General features: G+C 39.9%; 1 pseudogene; it reads right to left on the bottom strand.

Moving 5' to 3' along the window:
* Window positions 1–1418: 1418 nt before the first annotated feature.
* LOC117526601 lies at window positions 1419–25912 on the bottom strand (annotated as a pseudogene).
* Window positions 25913–26121: the final 209 nt, after the last annotated feature.

A 26121-nucleotide genomic window follows, 5' to 3' on the forward strand; every position in this document is an offset into this window, starting at 1 on the left:
TGGTTCCATTAGTTTGTGGACTAAAAAAAAAAAAAAATTAGACAGGTCCCACAAGAACCTTAGGAGTCACAATTTTAAATTCTGATCTGCTTTCCTTTTTTTTTTCTTCTTCTTCATTAACTTTCACTGAAATTGTGGATGGGAATTTGGCAATCCAGCTCCATTAATTTGTGGTCCTGTGGCCCCATTTTGTACAGTACAAAAGTCAGAACTCCAAAAACTTGCAGCAAAATTTGAAAAGAATCATGAATAACATAACCTGCATTGATGATCTTCGTTCGGTAGCACAAAAAGCTCGGTTTTTTTTTTGGGTTTTTTTTGTTTTGTGACAGTCACTATAGCTGTGCAAAATAAAAAAATAAATGATTTTTTTAAATTTTACAGAACATACACACCAAAACACTGTGTAAGAAGAAGAAGAAAAAAAACCCCCACTGATTTTAATTATTAATTTACTCTTACACCATCTAAGTCGCCCCATTTCTTGCCTTGCATGTAGTCCATTTAACTCAGCACTTTTTATGGGTCTGTGCTTTAGTCATTTTCCATGGAGTGTAGTTCCTCGACAATGTCCATCCACTGCTCTGAAGCTGGGAGAGCCACATTTCATCCAGTTCAGTGTAACAGACTTCTTGCACGCAAGTGTCAAGATTTCTTTTAAAGAAAATTACATTTTAAAAGTTAATTTTTAGTTGTCGGTTGACGAAACGTTAATATTTCATTGTGAAGAAAATCTAGTTATTTTTGCGAGGTTTTGTGAAGCTTTAATGGTTTAAAAATGCAACCCTATGAAATTAGGTAATTTCTAAACACACTGCTTCTGAGGGTTTGATGTTTGAGAACATAGTTTGTTTATGGGATGCTGAGACTGCACAACTCATGACTGAGATCTACAAACGTGCTTGTCCAGCTATTTACTGATATTTAATGTGGTCGTGTCCCATGGTTAGTGAAAACTAGAGCGGTGGTAGTAAGCTCACCAAATGATCACACCCTGCCCATACAAAAAAGGACCAATTATTTCCCCTTGAAGAAGGAGTCGTATCTTTTCCAGTCAGTCAGCCAGGTGGTTAGTATGCATGGTTTCAATGCTGAAGATTCCTGGTTCAAACTCCACCCCTGCCACATTTCTCCATGTAATGTGAAGTTGCGTCAGGAAGGGCAACCGGTGCAAAACACCTGCCAAATCAACATGCAGAAGATGTTGGACCAGACTTATTTCTTATTACGCACATCTTCATATGGTGTGCTACCACCCTGTGATGTTTCATTGAAATCTACCAATTGGTTTAGAAGGAGTTATGCTTATAAAACTCATAGCCAGACAGATGGACAGACAGGACGCAACAATGGCAAGTGTCGTATCAGTTCCAGTACCAGCTGGCCAACCGGGAGATCAGGACAGATTAACATAATACTCAGATAAATAAATTTATTAATATTTACTTGCCATTACATCATGTTGGCTCAAAATCATTGTTCATCACATCAACAAATTAACAGGTTACCAGTAGACAAAACATTTTGATAAATGTTTCATCTGCAACAGAAATGAAATTCTAGGCTACAATACATTCCCTATTAAGTAAAAGACTTAAGTACAAAATTGCAGATTTTTTTTCTTACATTGATGCATTGGATCAGGTCTGTGTCATTATACAGTTCCAAAATATTAAAACTGAATGCAACATTGTTACAATTTCTGTAAGCAATACTGACTATTTGAAGTGTTTGATTTGGATAGACACCGAGAAAAAGCTTAAGATACATCAAACAAAATATGCATTATTGTACAGTTATCAAAACAACAAATTAACAAATTACCAGTAGACAAAACATTTTGATAAATGTTTCATCTGCAACAGAAATGAAATTCTAGGTCACAATACATTCCCTATTAAGTAAAAGACTTAAGTACAAAATTACAGATTTTTTTTCTTACATTGATGCATTGGATCAGGTCTGTGTCATTATACAGTTCCAAAATATTAAAACTGAATGCAACATTGTTACAATTTCTGCAAGCAATACTGACTATTTATTGTGTTTGATTTTGATGGACACTGAGAAAAAGCTTAAGATACATCAAACAAAATATGCATTATTGTACAGTTATCAAAACCAATTAGTTTTGTATATTAAAATTAATTTATTTTTCCTGAAAATCAAAAAATAAAATCAAAACCATGAGGAAAATATCACTAACCACAACATCGTACAAATATTTCAATCATATTTAAATGAGAATAAATCGGGGGAAATCCATTCATTCAGTTAACTGGTGTGACCCTTTTTTCCTAATGAATTAACACACAGACTGGGGACAGTCATCAAAATGCACAAACATGTATGTAACCTCATCGCACACACAAAATTCATACCAATATTTACAAGTGATTAGCATGAAAGCTTTCTTTTTCAATCTCATTCATTTGCACACACACACAATAGATTAAACATTCAAATATCCTGCAACGAAAGCCACCACACTTTGGAAGAAATCCTGAGATCAATTCTGTCAGTAAAGGAGGAATTTAGACTAAATCATTTTATATTTGTGGAGGGTGCGTGGTCAGTGAGAAGCTCATAGGTGGGGTAATACTGAGGTGTGGGTGTGCAGACTCTTAACACTTGGATGATAATCGAAACCAGAGCCGACTCTGCCTGGAAGGGACAATTGAAACCAATGTACCAAAGACTGGACTAGCTTAGACTGAGAAGGAACAAGTACACCAGAGAGTGTGAGAGAGAAGTTGTCATGTGAAAAGACTTATACATTTATTTTTGTTAAAGATGGCCATATCCCTCTCAGCTTTTTGTCTGTGTTCCCCAATAGGGAAGCAATTGTCCTTACATCTTCTGCAATGTTTTCAGTTCGCTACACTGGGTGAAGTTTAAGTGAAGCCCATAAAACGGTTGCAGAGGAGCTGTGTTTATCAAGTCAGCATCACAAAGGATCAATTAAATACAAAATTCCAATTACCTACTGTTGACAAGAATTATTTTTCTTCATGCACATCATCATATGGAGAGCTACCGCTGCATGAAGTTTCACTGAAATCCAAACGGCTTCCAGATTCATGAACAGGCAGATTACAATATATCCCTCAATTTTTTTGTTTGCAGGGAATAGAATAAATGTGCTTTAGATTTAAAAAGAAAAAAAAAATTAAGGCCGTAAGGCATCCAGACATGGCAAACTTGCAAAGTTCAAACAGAGTATCAGAATGGGGAAGAAAAGAGTTTTAAGTGGCTTTGAACTTGGCGTGGTTGTTGGTACCAGCGGGCTGGTCTGAGTTTTTCAGAAACTGCTGATCTACTGGGATTTTCACCCACAACCATGTCTGAGGTTTACAGAGAATGGTCCGACAAAGAAAATATATCCAGTGAGCGGTAGTTGTGTGGACGAAAATGCCTTGTTGATGTTAGAGGAGAACGGGCAGACTGCTTGAATGGGCGGCTGTGTAATGCCATCATGTCAATATGGACTAAAATCTCTGAGGAATGTCTCCAACACCTTGGTGAATCTATGCCACAAAGAATTAAGGCAGTTCTGAAGGCAGAAGAGGGTCCAACCGGTACTAGCAAGGTGTACCTAATAAAGTGGCTAGACTAAAACTATCAGCTTGTGTTGACAAGAAAACTGTAATAAGTATCCAACACTAATTACATGTTCATTGCAATCAGTGGAGAGAATCAGAGTAACATTGCTTTTGGCTCGTTGCTGATATAAAGCCCTCGAAGATTATGTAACATTCATAATCACATTCTGTTCTTGTTACAACAGAAAAAAGGAGGAATCTGTCGTACTCAACTAGGAAAGTCTGTCAAACCCATCTTGACTGTCTCACACATAGTAGCCATCAGGCAGGGAGAAGAGAATAAAGACAATGCCACATTTTAATCAAACCACCAGATGTCAGAGAGAATTTATCTTAACTACTCAGAGATCAGAAATCACTGCTTTTTACCTCCTCACTTTTACCCTCATTTCTCCCATAATATTCTCATTAGACTGTCTGGCTGGCTATCTAAAACGTTAACGTGTATCGCTGACGGTGCCTGATGGCTACATTCGTTCAGATGTGGTGGTTAACATTTGTGAAACGCATGGATTTTGGGTTAGTACTGCTATTGTTAATTTTAGACTGAAGGGTCACAGTCGGGAATCACAGGTTAAACATCAGCTCACAGTTTGGATCGCAGAGGCTTCAGGTACTTGTGGTAGGACTCATGAACCTGAGGAGAGATAATACCATGGACCATCCATTAAATGAAATTACCCCAGTTACTGATAAAATACAACGAATGAGAGAAAAACAGAATTGCTCACCTCTGTACTATTTAGGGGTGAACGGCGAGCCCACTCAAACATATGCTCATAAACATTCCCATCATATCGTCCCAAGACAGACTTGAGCTTCTTATCAGGAATGTCAAAGGCGTCGACCAGTGCCACAGCGTTGGGCCTCAGCTCAGTCAGCAGCTCCTTAATACGAGCAGAAATCTGCATCATCTGTGGCACGTTCAGGAGTCCAGCCTGGAACAAAACAGACACAGATGACAAAATGTCACTGGGTCACAATAAAATGTGGACACAGTGACCAAACAGAATATGCGGCCCTAATAGGAAAAACTCAAACAGTAAAATAAATAAATAAATAAATAAAATTAAAAAAGCACAGAAAACACCAGACCCAATAATAAAAAAATAAAAATAAGACTCACTTCTTCAAACTCATAACTAATTTGATTAGCTAAAATCTTAAAAAAAAAAAAACAGACAAAAACCATATATGAAGTGCAGAAGCTCACAGATCCAACAACAAAGTCTATTTTGTAAAACAGAGTACAAAGAGCAGACTGTAGCCAGCAGCTGATTTTTCATAGAGAAGCACTTGCTGGAGCTGATGAATAGACAGCACGGGCCGGGGACGGAACGTGAGCGCAGCTTTATAATAATAACAATAATTTAATTAAAAAAAAAGAAGATCTGCACCACCTGCAAGAGGATGAAATTCAACAGGTGGAAAACAACTCAATGAAAACCTTCGTTTCAGTACAATAGAAAACACGCAAAATTACAGTGTACATGGTAGGCAGGGTTCATACACATTTTCCATTTCACAATTCCAGACCACTATCATATATCAAAAATATAAGCAGGGATGGTGGCCAAGTGGTTAGTGCGCTTGGTTTCAGTGCAGAAGGTTCCTGGTTCAAATCCCACCCCAACCACATTTCTCCATGTAATGTGGAGTTGTGTCAGGAAGGGCATTTGGCGTAACTCCAGTTTCACCCGGAGAAACACTCTCAGCTGCTGGTGTTCCAAAGAGGTCTCCCATCCAAGTCTAACCAGATCCTGCTCTGCTTAGCTTCTGAGATCTGACGGGATCAGGCTGACACAGAGCAGACCAGCTGCATCACTTAGGGCTGGGTATCTATTCAAATTTCAAGAATCCGATTCTTAAGATTCAGAATCAATTATTTTGATTCAGTTCGATCCAATCCAATATTGATTTGGGTTAGTGTTATTAAAACCATTTTTTGAGCGGCTACCTGATTGTCTAGTTATGCAACATATTAATACTATTATTATATTGACATTTGACAGCAAATTAATGAAGTATTGGTAGTTAGTAATGATGACTAAAAGACTGATGGCACTGACCAATCCCTCTCCCGGAATGATAGAGTAGTATTTTTATTTTACCAACATGCAGTTGAGCAGCATTACTGAATGCATCCAGGACAGCCACAAGGGGGCGCTAGAGGTCTCTACACCTGGTTCATTGCTCCTGACTTGTACATTTCTAAATTTCTACACGCTTCCATGTTCTGGCCTGATGCCTTGTTTCTTTTGGCTTTAAAGTAAGGCTGTTTTAAAATTTTCTGGGTAACAACGGTCCCGATCTCCCCTACAAATACTCGCATCAGCAGCGCAACACACTGCAGCAGAACTTTTCCCCACAGCCACGCACCAAATGCTGGTGAAAAAGACTGACTGAAAAGTCAGTTCACACCAGAGAACATTCGCACACTGTCTCACAGAAAAGACACGTTATGAGGAACGGAAAAAAACTACTGTGTGAATTATACGGTCACCATTTAAGTAGTTTTTCTGTTTAACGGGGGACGATTTTCTTTTCTTGCCCGCAACAGACAAGAGTCCCGGTAGTCATGATTAACATCTTTAAATGGCTTAGACAGGGGATGACGAATAAACTGTGGACATAATGTTTGTAAATCAGAACCAGCAGGTCCTTTCACTAATTAATGTAGAGAAATGATCATTTTCACACCCTTGGAAACAGCGTAACAGACCAACTGCAGCTTAATTTTTTCAGCCATGCGGTGAAAAGTGCATTATATATACGAGGTCTGTTAGAAAAGTATCGGACCTTTTTATTTTATGCAAAAAATATATGGATTTGATTCATATGTTTTTACGTCAGCCAAGCTTGAACCTTCGTGCGCATGCGTGAGTTTTTTCACGCCTGTCGGTTGCGTCATTCACCTGTGAGCAGGCTTTGAGTGAGCAATGGTCCACCCCTCTCGTCGTTAAGGAAATGGCGGAATGATTTGTAGCTTTGCTGCATCAATTTTTTCCTGAAACTGTGAGAGACCTCCAGGTGGACACCATTCGGAAAATTGATATGGCTTTCAGGGACGATTTTATGGGGATTACACAGATTAAGGAGTGCTCCAGCCGGTTTAAAGACCGCAAACAGCGTCTGAGAGCGCGGCGCACTCTGAGCGCCGATCGACAGGCTCAAACCCCACTGAAACAACCAGATCATTTCCAATGTGAAGGCTTTGTTGATCCGGGACGTCGTCTGACTTTCACAAAAAGGCAGAAGGCGTGGACATCAGCACTTTTTCGGCACATTCCACTGTTACAGGAGTTTTTTTTTCATGGAAAAAGAAGCGGATGAATGCGCCACCGTGCCGCTCATGGCGCGGGACAAAACCACCTCCGTGTTGGTCTCTCAGGACGGCTTTCAGGTGGCTTTCAGACGGCTTCCGGTTGCTTTTCAGTCGTGTGAATATCCGAGAAATTGAGCATAAGCTGGACATGCCCAACATGTCCTGTGAGGCTTCATCACAGCGTTGCTTTGCGCCATGCGGCTTGCGCCGCGACGCGTGAATCTAAAGAGTGAATCTAAAATCGGCAAGCAGGTTGGTGTGACTAAATCAACTGGGGAACAATTGTAAGAAAATAAAAGACATACAAGACCACTGATAATCTCCCTCGATCTGGGGCTCCACGCAAGATGTCATCCCGTGGGGTGAAAATGATCATGAGAACGGTGAACAAAAATCCCAGAACTACACGGAGGGACCTGATGAATGACCTGCAGAGAGCTGGGACCAAAGAAACAAAGGCTACACACTACGCAGAGAGGGACTCAAATCCTGCAGTGCCAGACGTGTCCCCCTGCTTAAGCCAGTACATGTCCAGGCCCGTCTGCCAGAGAGCATATGGATGATCCAGAAGAGGATTGGGAGAATATCACGTGGTCAGATGAAACCAAAATAGTAGAAGTGGGCGATACCGGAAATTTTGGTATTGATCCGATACCAAGTAAATACAGGCCCAGGTATCGCCGATATCAATACCGATACTTTTTCATATTTAAGCTTCATAGATCCTAAAGACCTAGGATAGGAATTTCACCAAACATTGTACGTGACAACAAAATACTTTATCGCAATCAACATTTTTGTTTCAAAAATATCACTTAACACAACTTAAAACAAAATCTCCTGAGGTAGAGGGCTGACAAATCGACTCGAGGAGAGCGCTGAGTGGGCGGGCCAGGCTTGAGCCTACCTGCATAGCTGTTTGCTGGCGCCGATGAGCCAAGTGACGGCGCAACAACAAAAGACCAGAGGGGGGAGGGTGCGCTGCTCCGTGTTGTGTGACACAGCGCAGCGCTGCTCTTATAGACAGAGAGTAGACTTGATGAATCTGTGTGCGCAGCAGTCAGTGCGTGTGGGAGAGAAAAAAAGCCTGAGTATCAATCTTTTACATGAAGATTGTTCAATATCAATACCAGCATTGGTATCAATATTATCGATATTAGGATCAATCCGCCCACCTCTACAAAATAGAACCTTTTAGTGAAACTCAACTCATTGTGTTTGGAGGAAGAAGAATGCTGAGTTGCATCCCAATAACACCATACCTACTGTGATGCATGGGGGTGGAAATATCATGCTTTGGGGCTGTTTTTCTGCAAAGGGGACAGGACGACTGATCCGTGTTAAGGGAAGAATGAATGGGGCCATGTACCGTGAGATTTTAAGCCAAAACCTCCTTCCATCAGTGAGAGCATTGAAGCTGCAACGTGGCTGGGTCTTCCTGCATGACAATGATCCCAAACACACCGCTTGGGCAATGAAGGAGTAGCTCCGTAAAAAGCATTTCAAGGTCCTTGAGTGGCCGAGCCAGTCTCCAGACCTCAACCCCATAGAAAATTTCTTGAGGGAGTTGAAGTCCATGTGACTCAGCGAAAGCCCCAAAACATAACTGCTCTAGAGGAGATCTGCATGGAGGAATGGGCCAAAATACCAGCTACAGTGTGTGCAAACCCAGTGAAGACTTATGCCGCGTTCACACCAGGTGCGATCAGACGCTACAATTCGCGGGGTCGCATGGCAACGGGCGCGCCACCATCGCCCAGTGTGTCGCTCTGCTTTTGCTGCGAAAATTTGCCCCGGTGCATCATCAAATAGGAGGAGCTTCCATTCCACTCGCCAGCTCCGGTTGTCAGTCAAGTTAACATGACGGACCTTGATCACATGGAGCAAGTTGTTGTGGAAAAGCTGACAAACCTCATGAGACGTTCCCAATTCGGGGAGTATCATTATTTGCTGCAGGAGCTGCATCTGGATGACGGCTGCTTTCAGGCGGTCCTTCCACCTCTGCGTGGACCCAGTTTGAGGACCTTCTGTCCCCGCGCACATGTAAAAAAAAACACAAAAAAAACTCTGCTTGCCTGTTGTGAGGCTGCAGCGCGCTCTTCCCCCCCAAAAACTCTGTCATAATTGTGTTAGAAACCAGACACCATTTGTTTTATTATACATCTGTGTAGTTAATTAATAAAAATATCTCCACAGATGATTCGCATCGCAGCACATGTAAAAAAAAAAAAAAAAAAGAAAGAAAAAAAAAAAAAGAAAGAAACTCCGCTCCCCCTCTGTAGGGCTGCTGCTTGCTCCAAAAACTCTGTCATATTGTGTTAGAAACCAGTCACCATTTGCTGTATTATACATCTGTGTTATTAATAAATAAAATAATCTCCACTGACGATTCGCAGTGCGCGTGCACGTGAAAAAAAAAAAAAAAAAAAAAGGAAACTCCGCTGCTTGCTGCGGGGCTGCTCCTCACTCTTTCCCAAAAAACTCTGTCATAATTGTGTTTAGAAACCAGTCACCATTTGTTTTATTATACATCTGTGTAGTTAATAAGTAAAATAATCTCAACGGACGATTCGCTCGCACGCGCATGTAAAATAAAAGAAACTCCGCTTCCCGCTGCTGCGGGGCTGCTGCTCGCTCCAAAAACTCTGTCATAATTGTGAAACTGTAAGAGAGACATAAGTCCTGCTCACAGGCTGCTACCAGATACAGGACATGTTCACATCTTCAGTCAAACTCCAGACATCTCCACGTCACTACATATTCAGTCCTGATTGGTCATCACGGCGCAATGAGACGAAAAAGTTCAGATTTTCAACTTGGGGAGGAGGGCAACGCGACCTAATGCGACGCAATATCGCGCCACAAACGCAGCAATCGCTCAAAATCACTTCATTCGCGTCGCTTCATTCGCGTCGCTTCATTCGCGTCCATCGCGCTGCGTGACTTGGCGCCAAAACGCGTCGTTCCATAGGAATTACATGGCAACCTTTCGCTGCTGTTGCTCACGTCACACCCGGTGTGAACGCAGCATTACAAGAAACGTTTGACCTCTGTCATTGCCAACAAAGGATATGTTATAAAGTATTGAGTTTAACTTTGTTATTGACCAAATATTTATTTTCCACCAAAATTTACATATAATTCTTTAAAAATCCTACAATGTTATTTCCTGGATTTTTTTCTCATTTTGTCTCTCATAGTTGAAGTGTACCTATGATGAAAATTACAGACCTCTCTCGTCTTTCTAAGTAGGAGAACTTGCACAATCAGGGGCTGACTAAATAATTTTTGGCCCCACTGTACATACAGTGAGGAAAATAAGTATTTGAACACCCTGCATTTTGCAAGTTCTCTCACTTAGAAATCATGGAGAGTCTGAAATTTTCATCTTAGGTGCATGTCCACTGTGAGAGACATAATCTAAAAAAAAAAAATCTGAAAATCACAATGTATGATTTTTTTTTTAACTAATTTATTTGTATGTTACTGCTGCAAATAAGTATTTGACCCCCTACCAACCAGCAAGAATTCTGGCTCTCACAGACCTGTTAATTTTTCTTTAAGAATCCCTCTTATTCTGCACTCTTTACCTGTATTAACTGCACCTGTTTGAACTTGTTACCTGTATAAAAGACACCTGTTCACACACTCAATCAATCACACTCCAACCTGTCCACCATAGCCAACACCAAAGAGCTGTCTAAGTACACCAAGGACAAAACTGTAGACCTGTACAAGGCTGGGATGGACTACAGGACAACAGGCAAGCAGCTTGGTAGAAGACAACAACTGTTATGATTATTTATTAGAAAGTGGAAGAAACACAAGATGACTGTCAATCTCCCTCGGTCTGGGATTCCATGCAAGATCTCACTTTGTGGGGGAAAGATGATTCTGAGAAAGCTCAGAAGTACACAGGAGGACCTGGTCAATGACCTGAAGAGAGCTGGGACCACAGTCACAAAGATTACATTAGTAACACATGATGCTGTCACGGTTTAAAATCCTGCAGGGCAGCAAGGTCCCCCTGTTCGAGCCAGCACATGTCCAGGCTCGTTTGAAGTTCAGCAGTGACCATCTGGATGATCCAGAGGAGGCATGGGAGAAGGTCATGTGGTCAGATGAGACCAGAATAGAGCTTTTTGGAATCAACTCCACTTACCATGTTTAGAGGATGAGAGCAACCCCAAGAAAACCATCCCAACCGTGAAGCATGGAGGTGGAAACATCATACTCTGGGGGTGCTCTTCTGCAAAGGAGACAGGACGACTGCACTGTATTGAAGGGAGGATGGATGGGTCATGTATTGCAAGATTTGGCAAACAACCTCCTTCCCTCAGTAAGAGCACTGAAGATGGGTCATGGCTGGGTCTTCCAGCATGACAATGACCCCAAACACACAGGGCAACTAAGGAGGGACTCAGTAAGAAGCATTTCAAGGTCCTGGAGTGGCCTGGCCAGTCTCCAGACCTGAACTCAATAGAAAATCTTTGGAGGGAGCTGAAACTCCAAACCTGAAAGATTTGGAGAAGATCTGTATGGAGGAGTGGACCAAAATCCCTGCTGCAGTGTGTGCAAACCTGGTGAAAAACTACAGGAAACGTTTGACCTCTGTAACTGCAAACAAAGGCTACTGTACCAAATATTAACATTGATTTTCACAGGTAGAAGACAACAACTGTTATGACTATTTAATAGTCAGGCCACCTGACTATTATAATAAATATACTCGTATATTATACATTTATTGGTATTTATATTAATTGTCAAGATCCTACTGTCTTACGTATAATTTGCACATATTCAATAAAGCTCCTCTGTCAATCAATTATACACAATATTTACGTTTATGAGCTTTTGACAAGAGTGGAAGTTAGCTTAGAGTTAGCAAAAGTTAGCGTGCACACTCATGCCCATGAAATGTCTTGTAAATCACTCCAGAGACGTTATCAGGTTACAAAAACAGCGTTTTCAGTTTTAGAAGTGTTTATTGCTCACTAGTTTTGACATAATATATGACACATATGAAACAGTTTCCAGCTAGCCTGTCTTGTAAATCACTTCAGAGGAACAGCGTTTTCAGTTTTAGAAGCGTTTATTTCTCACTAGCTTTTACATAATATATGAGAAACATGTTATATAAACACACAAATGAAGTGATTTTACAGAGACCTGCCACTGACGTCACGGTGCCCGCTCTACTTTGATTGGCTGTCACCCCCCTCACTCAAAAAAAAAAAAAATAGAAGCAGAATGAAATGGAGTGTGACATTGTAACCTCTTAAAATAGCTCTTAAAATAGGTCAAGGTTAGCCATCTTTGAACTTGTCCAAGGTCTGTGTCCCAAGAATATTTCTTGTGAATTTGAAGACTATGGCAGTAATAGGACTGGACTTATACTGAGCACAGACAGACAGACAGACAGACGGACGGACACAAAGTCTTTGCAATACCCGATGACCATTGGGTAATAAAACCAAAAATTATCGTTCTTGAATGAAGGACAAAAATTCAGTGGACACACAGGAATAAACTCAACTTGTCTGTAGTAACACACTGACTTAAGAGATTACAGTATGGTGCTTTATGCAGAATAAACTTTCCTTTTTAAATTAAATCTTGCTGCTGGCATCCAGGTTGATGAGTGTAATTTACTGGACAAACAAAAGTTTACATTAAAACATTAAAAGACAGTAACTGACAAAAATAGCTAGCCAGCTACCCATCTACCCAGCATCAGACAGCTACTCTTCATCAATCTCCTGCAGAACTGGAGCAAGAATTTTCTTCCATATTTTTTACTTTAGCTCCTGTTACAAAAGAGTAGGGATGAGCATTGATAAGATTTTTTAATATCGATACCATTATCAATTACGCTTACTGATCAGATTCCTTATCGATACCTCCTATGAATTTTCTGTGTACTAAAAGTAGGCTTTACAGGTTTTCTATGTCAACAACATTTTATTGTGTCTTAAAGTTAATGAATATGAAACTGGTCACTGGATCCTTGATCTCTGGACATAAATAGAAATAAACAAAATATGCAGTTTTTGTCAAAAGCATTTCCTTTCAGACATTAATGGCATGATTGTCTCTCATACATCTGAGCTGAGCTCAGCTGGCTGCTGGAGTCTGCAGGTCTGCAGCCATACTGTCTTGGGCTGCTTTACATCAGCGCAGGACGTCTCATTGTGGGAGGGAAAAAAAACATTTTGATCAATTGCAGTTTACTGTTTGTATTACAATGTTTGGAAAGAGGTGACATTTGATTTAAACGGCAATTCGCTTTGAAGTTATAAATTCCGAGCGGACTCGACTCAGAGAGTGTTGCAGCATTTGGAGCAACGGAACGGAGGATTCTCATTTCTTTCTTGCCACAAGACAAGAGTCCCAGTTAGTCACTTTAATCTGCACAAAAGTGACTCGTGATTTACATATTTTAATGGCTTTGAGAGGGGTTAAGAAGCTTCTGAAGAGGAGTGAAACAATGAACCAACAAAGCAGCAGATTGAAGCACTGCTTCATTGGTTCAAGGTTCAAATCAAAGCCACGCTGCAGAAATGGTTGATTACAGATCCGCTGCAGGGTCTGTAATCAATGGAAAGAAATGATAATTTTCCCAACAAACACCCTCAAAACAACGGCTGCTCTGAAGGACCGATAAGCGAATCGTTAAGCAAAGAGGCTATTGATGTCGTTGGATTGAATCATTTCTTAACGATACCCGAAAAGAACTGGTTCCCGATACCCATCCCTACAAGAGTTTGAACTTCAATGTGTGTGAGAGAATAAGACTTTTTAAAACATCATCAAATTTTTTGTTTTACCTGAAGGAAGTCTCCAGAGTTGTTTGTGATGCCATGCAGCGCGTAGAGCAGAGCCAGTGTTGACAGCACTGAGTGTACGGCTGTGTCACTTATCTCCCCCAGTTTCTCAGCGAAGAGCTTCACTACCACATAGTGACAGTGGGACTGGAGACAAAACACAAAGAAATGTGCAAACAGATAAAGGAAACTCAGTCGAAAATGACTAAAGTACGGGGTAGAAAAAGATAAAGCGAAAAAAGAAGATAAGAAGAATGGGTTTGAGGTCATGCATCAGAACAGCAGGAGATCTTGTCTTTTTGTTCAATCACAAGGCAAACAAAGTCTGAATGTTGAATACCACGTTTAAAAAATAAATGCAACTTATCGACTGGTGCAACCAGTCCATTTTTTTTTCTCTTCATGACTCATTAGTAGACAGAATGATGCGACACAGTATGTCTTTGGCTCCAGGTGAAAATAACCTTATAGTAACACACATACAACACCACTGCAAGACACTGATCACGAAAAAAAAAATCTGTAATTTTAAACTGTGCATATTTAACATGGTTTCAGTTCTTCACACTGCAATCCCTGCATACAATAACAACAGACTCGCTACGATCACACGGTAACCGAGTTTAGCTGAATCTGGGACCGAGTCTTGAGAAACAGGGTTAGGAGACGTGTGGCTCTGCTTTTTTGTACCATACACACACACACACACACACTTTTCTGTGGCTCACTGTCTGTAGTAAGCAGGAAAATTCACCAGCTGCCTTATTATTGAGCAGATTGCATCAACTGACAAAATGCCTTGTGGGAAAGTACTCATTCTGTAGACTCTGTTAGTTTTCCTTTGAATTTGTCTAGCAGTCCAAAGACTTTTCGTGTAATCTGGTGTCTGATATTTATTTATTTTATTTTTTTTGGCGCAAATGCACTATGTGGATTCTTCTAATGTGAATTTTACAACTAGACTACAAGGACACCAACAACATTCACTCCTAACACTAACAGCAACTTATAGATTGTGTTCATGAACCTTTCCGAGTAAACAAGAGGACAACAGATCCAAGGACTGGGCTGCACAATCCATTTGAAAATGGATGTTCTGGCCTATTTTTAACACAAACATTCAGTATGGTCATATAGATGTAAACACTCTTTGTGGAACCAGTCCATGCACAGACTGTTCCAATGTACAAGAGATCTACGGAAAAAAACACCACCTGAAGCAAAAATTTGTTTCAGTGAAGTAGATTCGTATTCTCCAAGTTAACTGAGCAATCATTTCAACCCCAAGAGACCAGAAATAATATGCCTTATTTTCCAGAGTATAGGTAGCTTTTTTTGTTTTTAAAACTAGTTTGGGAGGCCCTGCAACTTAAACTTCGGTGCAACTTATATACTGAAAAATCACACATTTGTTCTTCTTTATAGTAATAATAATAATAATGATTAGTTATAATGGATTTCCCAGTAATTAAAGCACAAAACAAAATAAAAGTAATAGTATTAATAAAAGAATAAATGCCAAAAATACAAATACACTACAATAATGCAAAAACCCCAAATTAAAGAGCCTATAATACAGAAAAAAGGTGCAACTTATTGTCCAGTATTCTCCTTCAAGAGACATTTTTTTTTAAACAGTTGCAGCTTTTACTCTGAAAAATATGGTAATTTATTTGACACCCAAGAGATTTTTTTTCTTTGGTTCAGAAGAATTTTCAAATTTGTTGTTTGCGCAAACAAGGCCAGAGTGTAACTCAATTTAAACAGTCATCTAAACACGTCAAACTCTGAACGGACTTACATCCGAGGCTCTGACCAAGTCAATAGCGTTGTTGTTCCATGCATCGTCCTGGCTCTTCTTGAGCTGCAAATCCTGTGGATGTTTTAGCTGCTAGCTCGACCAAACTACAAACACAGAATATCATCTGCATAAGCAGCTGTCATGATGGTATATTCAAAACAAATTCACACATCTCTGCTTGACCAACATTATTGTCACATATTCAACTTTGGTTTAATCAAAGTGCATTAATAAACACAGCATCAATGACAGCTTCTGAAATATAGAACTTCTCTTGCAGTGTCATCATTTCATGAGACGATTTACCATCAACAGATGTGGCACCGCAAAGAGGACTGAGATACATCTAAAGCTGACAGCATGCAGGAATGTGATTAAGGCAGAACCTCATGTTAGTCTGTTAAATTCTGAAACGTATAGCAGTAAGAGAGCACAGGAACTTGTAAATTTACAACAAAAATGTTTCATCTGACAATTTGGCCAGTAAAACAGAGAAAATGGCAAATATGAAAATCCAATAAAAGATGAAATGTGACATAAAAACAGACCCCAGTTCAGGAAACAACTGTAATTTATATCTCTGCTGTTCATCTCTTACATGGCAGCACGCAGTTTGTAGATTTCAACCAGGCTGGACAGGTCACTGATGTTGACCACGGCTGGTCTGGCAGACACGGGCTGAAGCTGGACTCTCACCGCTTCATTCAGGTACGACACAATGCCACTCAGCTGCTGACCTGCCTTAGCCTGCCTATAGCTCTTCACCAGGTATCTGCACAGACAAAATCCAAGAGCACAAACTACTGCAGGACACAAAGAGACAATTAATGTCTATTATATCTGCAACAGCTCAACTGAGGTCCTAAAAAGTTAAGAATTGTTCCCTCATGATTCTTTTCTTCTCAAATGACTGATTAACAGTGTTAAATTCAAGTTCATTGGGAGACCATGTACTGACACAGATATGGCCAAAGAAGGCTGACACCCCCTTGGAGAACACAGACTACTACAGAAAATGTTACAAATCCAACTACTACAGCAAATGTTACAAAATCTGAGTTAATGTGATTCATGTGGGAACAAACAGACCTGCCTTAATTATTGCAAAGTCACAATGTTTAAAAGAAACAAACATCTAAATAAATGAGCAAATATTGGACAGAGGGAAGAGGGAGTAAAAAAATGTGATGTTTGGCAATGAAAGATGTCTTTCTAATATGAAGTGTCAGAAATCCAGAGATGGTCTTAGTTTGCTAGTTTTTGACTTAGAACTGTGGCAGTCCTGAGTTTTGCTTTTCAATATGTGTCTGAAAATGATACACTTTTTTAAGGTGAACTCTTCATTTGCTCAGCAATACTTTGTGCATACGTGAAAAGAGACGTGCAAGACATGTTTAGATGGGATTCTACAACAAAATGCACTTTGGGTTGTAGTGCTTCAAGGGTTAATTAATTGACATTGCAAACAAAGGCCTTTAGGATGCCTCAAAATAATCAACATCCATCACAATATGACCAACCAAGTCAAAGCAGTCCACTGTGATTACAAAGTATCACAAATAAAGTTTGGATTATGTGTCACTGATTCCATCAATCACACTGTTTATGTTTATTTATGGCCTTCCTGTTTGAGTCAGGTCTCAATGTACAATTTCCTGTAAAGATATTGCAAATGATGCCATATCTCTGTGTAATGAAGTACCTTGCAGTCTGCAGCATCATGACTGTGTTTTCTCCCTCGTAGGTGCAGGTAGGAGTGAATTCCACATAAATGTCTGGTAGGGCACTGCTGCGAGAGTAGCCATGGCCCCCACAGCCATACGGCAAACTTCGATGCCTGCGTTAGCTGTCCAGGTGCTGAAAGCCTTCAGGCCAGCAGAGAGGGCATGGAGCTGGAGATTGGAGGAGGAACCATAGCAAGGGGGGAAAAACAAAACAAAAAACAATAGTTTACAAAAACTGAATAGAGATTATTTCATATAATGCACAGTTACTTAAAACCAGAATTAGTCAAATTAATGATTGAACTAAAAGATCATTAGACTCGATCTGCAATTAGCAACCTCCCCATCAGCTGATGGCATCAAGAACGCCTACTTCTCTAGAAAGAATTTGATTTATATTAACTACCAAAAAGCTGAAAACCTCTTAATGAGATCAAAACCACACATATTATGAGCACGCTGAAAAACAGGAAAAATACTTGCATATCACCTTTGTCAAAAAGCTGCAAGTCAGGCAATACCAGAGATTCAAAATGAGTCAGGTGAGATTTGTGTTGACCATTCTGCTATTAACTCCCGTTTTATGACCTTTTACGGTAACTTGAATACATCTGAATTGCTGAAATATGATTATTTCTTCAAAAAATTGAGATTCCGCATATAGACCCTGCATCAGCAGCTGAGGTAGAATTGCATATTCCATCAGAGAAATCAAGTTGGCCATCAAAAGCATGCAAAGTTGGGAAATCTGGTCCTGATGGGTTCCCACAGAATTCTTTAAATGTTTTCAGATAAATTGGCTCCCATTTTAAACTCAGTATATAGCGAATCTCTTTAAGTTGGCTCACTTCCTGAACACTACGACAAGCCACCATATCAACTTAACAAGAATGTGACCTTTATCATACTATTTCTTTGCTTAATGTAGACAGCAAAGTTCTTGCCAAAATGATTGCAATTGCCTGGAAACGTCTCCCAAACATAATTTCACCAGACCAGACAGGCTTCATTAAAAAAAAAAAAATCGATAATCTAATCCAATATTAGGCGTCTGTATAAACAATCTATGGCCCATCTACACCAACAAATCAAAGTGGTATATTACTATATCCAGAAAAGCTTTTGATCGAGTAGTGGTGGAGTGGGACTGTTTATTTATTTTGTACCCTTGAAAGATTTGGTTTTGGACCCAACTTTTATGTCACGGGTCAAAGTTCTGTATAATTTTCCCAAAGGCTGCAGTGCAGACTAATAACATTTCACCATCTTTTCACTAACACGAGGGACAAGGCAGGGGTGCCCACTTTCCCTCTTCTCTTTGCAGTTTCAATTGAACCACTAGCAATAGCTCTACATAGCAATAAAGAACATAACAGGTATAGTAAGGGCAGGGTTAGAACACAAAGTCTCACTTCATACAGAAGACATGTCACTCTATCTGATATTTATACATCTCTTCCTGTGGTGCCTGGAGTTTGGTAAGATTTCTGGCTATAAAGTACAACCCTAATTCCAATGAGGTTGGGACTTGTGTAAAATGCAAATAAAAACAGAATACAATGATTTACAAATCCTCTTCAACCTATATTAATTTAATACACCACAAAGACAAGACATTTAATGTTCAAAACTGACAAACTTATATTGTTTTTGTGCAAATATTTGCTCATTTTAAATGGATGCCTGCAACACATTTCAAAAAAGTAGGGACGGGGCAACAAAAGACTGGGAAAGTTGATGAATGCTCAAAGAACACCTAATTGAAAACAGGTGAGTGTCATGACTGGGTATAAAAGGAGCACCCTCAAAAGGCTCAGCCATTCACAAGCAAAGATGGGGCGAGGATCACCACTTTGTGAACAACTGTGTGAAAAAAACAGTCCAACAGTTTAAGACAATGTTTCTCAATGTTCAATTGCAAGGAATTTAGGGATTCCATCATCTACAGTACATAATATAAGAAGATTCAGAGAATCCGGAGAACTTTCTACACATAAGCGACAAGGCCAAAAACCAACATTGAATGCCCGTGACCTTCGATCCCTCAAGCGGCACTGCATTAAAAACCAACATCATTGTGTCAAGGATCTTACCACGTGGGCTCAGGAACACTTCAGAAAACCACTGTGTTAACACAGTTCATCGCTACATCTACAAGTGCAAGTTAAATTCTACCATGCAAAGTGAAAGCCATACATCAACAACATCCAGAAAGGCCGGCGCCTTCTCTGGACCCGACCTCATTTGAAATGGACAGATGCAAAGTGGAAAAGTGTGCTGTGGTCTGATGAGTCCACATTTCAAACTGTTTTAGGAAATCATGGACGATGTGTCCTCCGGACAAATAGGAAAAAGACCATCCAGATTATATTACCAGTGCAAAGTTCAAAAACCAGCATCTGTGATGGTATGGGGGTGTGTTAGTGCCCAGGGCATGGGCAACTTACACATCTGTGATGGCACCATCAATGCTGAATGGTACATCCAAGTTTTGAGCAACACATGCTGCCATCCAAACAACGTCTTTTTCAGGGATGTCCCTCCTTATTTCAGCAAGACAATGCCAAGTCACATTCTGCACGTGTTACAACAGCGTGGCTTCGTAGTGAAGAGTGCGGGTACTAGACTGGCCTGCCTGCAGTCCGACCTGACACCCATTGAAAATGTGTGGCACATTATGAAGTGCAAAATATAGACAACGGAGACCCCGGACTGTTGAACAACTGACATCGTACATCAAGCAAGAATGGGAAAGAATTCCACCTACAAAGCTTCAACAGTTAGTGTCCTCAGTTCCAAATGCTTACTGAGTGTTGTTAGAAGGGAAAGGTGATGTAACACAGTGTAAACACACCACTGTCCCACTGCTACAGGCATCCATTTCAAAATGAGCAAATATTTGCACAAAAACAATAAAGTTTATCAGTTTGAAACATCTGATATCTTGTCTTTGTGGTGTATTCAATTGAATATAGGTTGAAGAGGATTTGCAAATCATTGTATTCTGTTTTTATTTACATTTTGCACAGCCGTCCCAACTTCATTGGAATTGGGGTTATAAACACACACAAAAAAGTGAATTGATGCCCATAAATTAGGAGGCCAATAGATTCTCTGTCTGTGGCGTGCATCGCCAATTAAGTGTTTGAAGACAGAATAAAATATCCTGGTGTTTGCAGTCACACATAAATTTAAAGACCTTTTTGCAGCAAACTTTCCACCATTTTTGTGTTCTCTTGAGAAGATCTTGAACATTGGGATCTGCTACCCTTATCTCTGGCAGGCAGAATTAATACCATAAAGATGAATCTATTGCCCAAACTTCTTTACATGTTTCAGTGTGTACCAGTGTAGCTAACCAATACATTTTTGTCTTAGATAGAAAGCTCTCCTCTTTCATTTGGAACAAAAAGAAACCATGTATAGGTAAAGCCAGTATTACAGAGACCTAGACAGCATGGAGGACTCAGCTTACCAAATTTCCAGTACTACCACTAGGCAGCAAATATTAAAATGATGTTATTGGATGGTTAATCATGAAACAACAGCTGCACGTGACCGGCTAATTCTAGAGAAAGACTCTTGTAATAACACTTCATTAAACCTAGTTGTTGTTCACTCTTTAAAGATATGGAAACAATTCAGACAAAACTTCGAAATTTGTCAACTTTCATGACTCGCTCCCATTGAAAAAAAATCATGCTTTCATACCACCCTTAACAGATGCTTTGTTCAGTGCTTGGTCTAAACATGGGGTCTGTTCATTTAAAGACATTTATAAATGGCTTGTTCCCCTCATTGAACAGGTTGTCCTAAGATTTGGAATCCCAATGTCTCACTTCTTTAGATACTTACAGATCAGTAGCTTCCTGTCTTGTAACTTCACACAGTTCCCTTTTGAACCCAAAGCACATCCTGGATCAAATTAATAATCTTAGTTCTTCCAGAAAGGGAAATATAGGTGACATTTACTCCCTATTCCCTGATACAATAAGCCCAACTCGAACGATATGATAATAGGCATATTACCAACCCACAACAAGGACTTGGACTAAATTTCACAAAATTCCTTTTAAAAATGTGAGAGGAGTTGATTTCAGAATGCTTATACCCTTTATTGCTCGGACAGACAGATGACATAATCCCCTTTCGGGCCTTTGGCCAGCGAGGGATAATAATAATTTAAGAAGAGCAGGTGGTTTCACTGGAGTTTACTATTCTCTGGACAAAACACATTAAAATAAAGCATGATATTAGTTAAGTAAGGTCATATAAATTACAGCATGATATTAGTTAAGTAAGGTGCAGGGGTGGTGGCCAAGTGGTTAATGCGCTTGGTTTCAGTTCAGAAAGTTCCGGGTTCAAATCCCACCCCTGCCACATTTCTTCATGTAATGTGGAGTTGCGTCAGGAAGGGCATCCGGCGTAAAACTTGTGCCAATTCAACATGCAGCTCCACCTTGGATTTGCTGTGGCGACCCATTAGTTAAGTAAGGTCATGTGAAGCACCTTATGTTGTGATTTGGTGTTACATACAGTAAATAAATTGAATTTTAAATTTACACTCACTCTGCCTGAGTATAAATGGGATATTGATTTTTTTTCCCCTCTCTGTTCTTGCCTGCTGATGGTTTCTCATATTCTGGACATTGTCTTGCATTATGGCTTTGTTGTTTATGCATTTTACATTACAAAGTTTTTTTTAAACACCTGAAAGCACTTGTATATGATCTTTCAAAGCATCTTGCAGTGCAATGGAACTCAGAGCAGTACCATCCAGGTCACCCAAACAACTCCAGCAACCCTGCACCACTCTTTGAGGGGACCTGGTATGTTTCAAGGATGCATGCATACAAGGAGCCTTATCATGTGATAAATAAAAGAATTTGGCATGGTTTCGCAAGAAATAATCATTTATTTATTTATTTATTTAAAAACTACATGTGGCTTTTTTTTTTTTTTTTTTGGCAAGAGTTTATGCGCCTGGTTAGCAAACACTGAAAATCTCACAGAAACTCTGACTTGTTTGGTACATCCAAATACACCATCACTCATAAGTGGTCAGCAGAGGCAGCTGATTGGATGAAGATTCCATATTATGAGTCAACACTATGTTAAGGTTTTTTTTGTTTTTTTTTTGTAAGTTAGTCATCTTTTTGTGTGGCTATCGGAAGCCAAATCTATTTTAAATACGGACTCCCAATCTAATACTCAATTAATTAAACAGATGAGGAACTGACATTTGCTTGCAGTGCACACAGCAGAACAGCTGCATTTAATTATTTAGCTCACACTGCTGCCAAAATTTCAGATAATATTCAAAGCCACATCACACATTCTCAGTTACCCAGTCACTGAGCTCAACCTGACAGCTGAATGTGAGTACACACATGTTCAGTACCTCGGGCAGTTCACTGAAGTCCCCTTGACTGATGTCTCCAGTGATGCGATGGTAGGTCTGGTTCATGTACTGGCCAACAAAAAGTGAAAGCATAGGCTGTAGCCAGGAGGGGGAACAGCTTGTATTGCTGTGTTTGGTAAATCAAGGATCTGCGGCTCTGGTTCTCTGCATCACAGAAAAAAGTTTTGAAGTTTTACTCAAAGGCCAAATGGTTGACACTAGATGGAGTGAATTTTTGTCTATCTGGACAAACTAATAAAAGGATTACTGTATTTGGCAAGAGTATAAGTCTCGGGATTTTCTTACTAGTTCGAGAGGTTGTGCAACTTATACGCATATACTGGAAAAAAAAAATCATGATCCCATACATTTTCAGCACAATGCAAACAAGAAACACAACATTAAACTAACTTTGTTTATTTAAAATAAATTAGAGCATCTTTGTAACAAGGCTCAATTACTTTCTGTCAGGCCGGACGGCTGTCTGGCAACCATAGCGACTGGACCCGCAAAGAAGACTCCCAGACTTGGCGTAGAAGTAGGAAACACATGTCTTTATACCAGGCTTAGATTCGGTGCACAGGGGATCAAGCAGCACAGCAGATCAAGCAGCAGAGCAGATCAAGCAGCAGAGCAGATCATGCAGCGGAGCAGAGGTACAATTGGGGTTGGACAAAAACGCAGTCAGGGGTCAAGGCACAAGCAAACAGTAATCAAAGACGAGGCAAAAAGCGTGGTCGGGGAGAACAGAGCAATAATACATGGCTTAGCAAAAACAGGACTGAGAACAAAAGGCTGGGATGTGAGTCAGAAGCGACAACAAATTGGCGGTGAGCTGTGAGACTGTGATGGTTTAAATAAAGAACAAACAAATTAGGGTCATGTGAAGCAGGTGTTAATTTGGTGCACATGAAAGGAACAATCTAAAAAGGGGTGTGACTAGTGAACAAAGATTAAACACAGTGCAAGATAGGGAGGAAGAACGTGCACAAAGTGATGTAGGATACAAAGATGCATGAGCAGGTGCCAAGAGTGTGAGACAAAGATAATAACAGGTGCAGTGCAGTGGGAACTAACTTGGAAGAGCGTGAGGGAAACTGAGAACTATGAACAAAAGTAAAAATAAAAATTGAGAGCAGAAAAACACAACAAGAACTGGCCATGAGAAATGAAAATGGAACATAAATACTTAAGCAAAACTAAATTAGGAAAACAAGGTGGGAAACAAGCTATAAGAAAACAAACTACAAGAAAACAGAAAGCAAAACCCGACATAAAGCATAACTGATAACACAAATAAGAAAAGCAAAATAAACAAGTGATAAACAATGATCAATAATCCAAACACAATCTGGCAGAACAAAACTAAAATGGAACTGGATTATGGCTAAATTATGAAAGAAACAAACGAACAAAATGGCAAAGCAAAACAGAACATAAAATAAACACATGATGAAAATATACAACTAATAAATCAAAGCGGGAACAGAAGATTAGGCAAAGAAAGGGCAATAAAAAAAGGGATCAAAGCCTGGATAAGGGCCGGGCATGACACTTTCAGCATGTGTTTAAACACGAGTTGAGTCAGACTGAAAGCAATAGTTATGTGATTGTAGCAGTGTCACTGGAGTTTTTCCTCAAATTTTTGGCAATCGTCAGGCTCCAGAGATAAAATACAATCAGCAGTCATACTGATTTCAAACAAAAATGTCTTTTCCAAACAGCAAAACATCCTGCCAAATGACACCAACAACCGACTTAAAGGACGTCTGTTTCCACACTGTGCTGCAGCGCATAGCAGAGATACACAACATAAACAACCCCAACTAAATGCCACAATGAGCTGGGTTAGCACCGGACTCGGCTTTTTGTTGCACCGCTGTCATTCACTTCAGGAAACATTACGTATTCAAAGAACTCCACAACCAAAACCAGAGTTTTCCCAACATCAGAGTCGGTGTTGTGTTAATGGCTTGAATCATCCGATCCATGTGTAAAAACCTGTCAATTACTAAATGACGATCCGTCATATTCCAAAACAGGACTCCATGCTGTGTACAGAAAAAAAAACAAAGTCCAGTCTTTCGTCCAACAACGAAAAGGAGTTGTCCCAGACACTTAACATGTTAGTAGTAGTAGTAGTAGTAGTAATAGTAGTAGTAGTAGAAGAAGAAGAAGTAGAAGAGAAGAAGTAGAAGAAGAAAAGACTATGGTCTTTGTAAGAATTTGTTTGTTTGTTTTTTTTACTGGAAGACTACACTTTTGAATAACAAGAGGGAACATAACTTTTTAATTCTATTTGCAAGAAAAACATATTTGGACTATTGTGAAACTACAAGGACAGCTCTTTTGGACTGTCTTGTTGCAAAAACTGAAGAAAATTAATGGTGAGTTTATCTTTAACAAAAGAGTTTTCAAAAGTTTAACAGTGTTGCACGTTTACCTCCACTTATGTCTGTCCAGTGGCTTCAAGAAGCCATTTACTCACGTTTTGCACTTATTACAAGAACAATTAGTTTGTTGCTTCTGATCACTAAAGCAGTGCTTCTGTTGTAATTAAATAAATAAATAATTGATCCGCCATGCCTTTGTATCAGATTGAGATGCCCATGTTTCTCTTGGTTGCAGCACATACAGTAAGTAGCTCATTACTTTTGAGAGGTGGGGATGGACAGTTTTACAATACGATGGTTACCACCCAGGAGCAAAGACCATTCCATAATGTGGTAGATACGAGCAGCACGAACACATGCTGGCAAGACCCAACCTCTCCTTCTGTTGTGTAATGTTTGTTCAGCTGTCTGTTTGAACACCTTCAAGCACTCACCCTGGACGGATTTCAGACTGGTGACGAACAACACTGTAGCGGATGGCAATAATGCAGGACTTAGCCGGGCCGGCCTGACTCTCCCACTATGAGAGATCGGATAAACACCATGGTTCCATAGGTCAACTTTGAACTTGGTGGCTTGCGTAATACCTCTGGGTCCACCTAGTGGAGAGGAAAATCCACATCAAGACTGCAAAAGATTCAAGGGCATGATGATCCAAGCCCTAAAATATGTTTTTGATTTATGTTTTTTATTGCACTCTAATGCACTGTGACATTAAAAAAATCCTCACAAATAATACTTCTGAAGTGCACAATAGTTTGCAAAGGTAAACTCAGAATATTTTAGGACAAAACCTTCATGCTATCACAGATAGTATAGTGTACCTGCACCTTTTGCATGTAATGACATTTTATGGAAGGTGACACACCTGGCAGTGATACAGAATGAGTTTGAGTGTGTAAAAACTTGAAAAATAGATGCATGACATTCTAGATATAGCAACAACCAAGATAGTGATCACATGCTCTCATGATGTCAGCTGCACAGGGTCTATTAGTCAAACATAGACAGTTTATCATCCATTGTAAAAAAAAAAAATAGCATAGTG

Source organism: Thalassophryne amazonica, chromosome 15 (genome assembly GCF_902500255.1).
Source record: "Thalassophryne amazonica chromosome 15, fThaAma1.1, whole genome shotgun sequence".
Lineage (NCBI taxonomy): Eukaryota > Metazoa > Chordata > Actinopteri > Batrachoidiformes > Batrachoididae > Thalassophryne > Thalassophryne amazonica.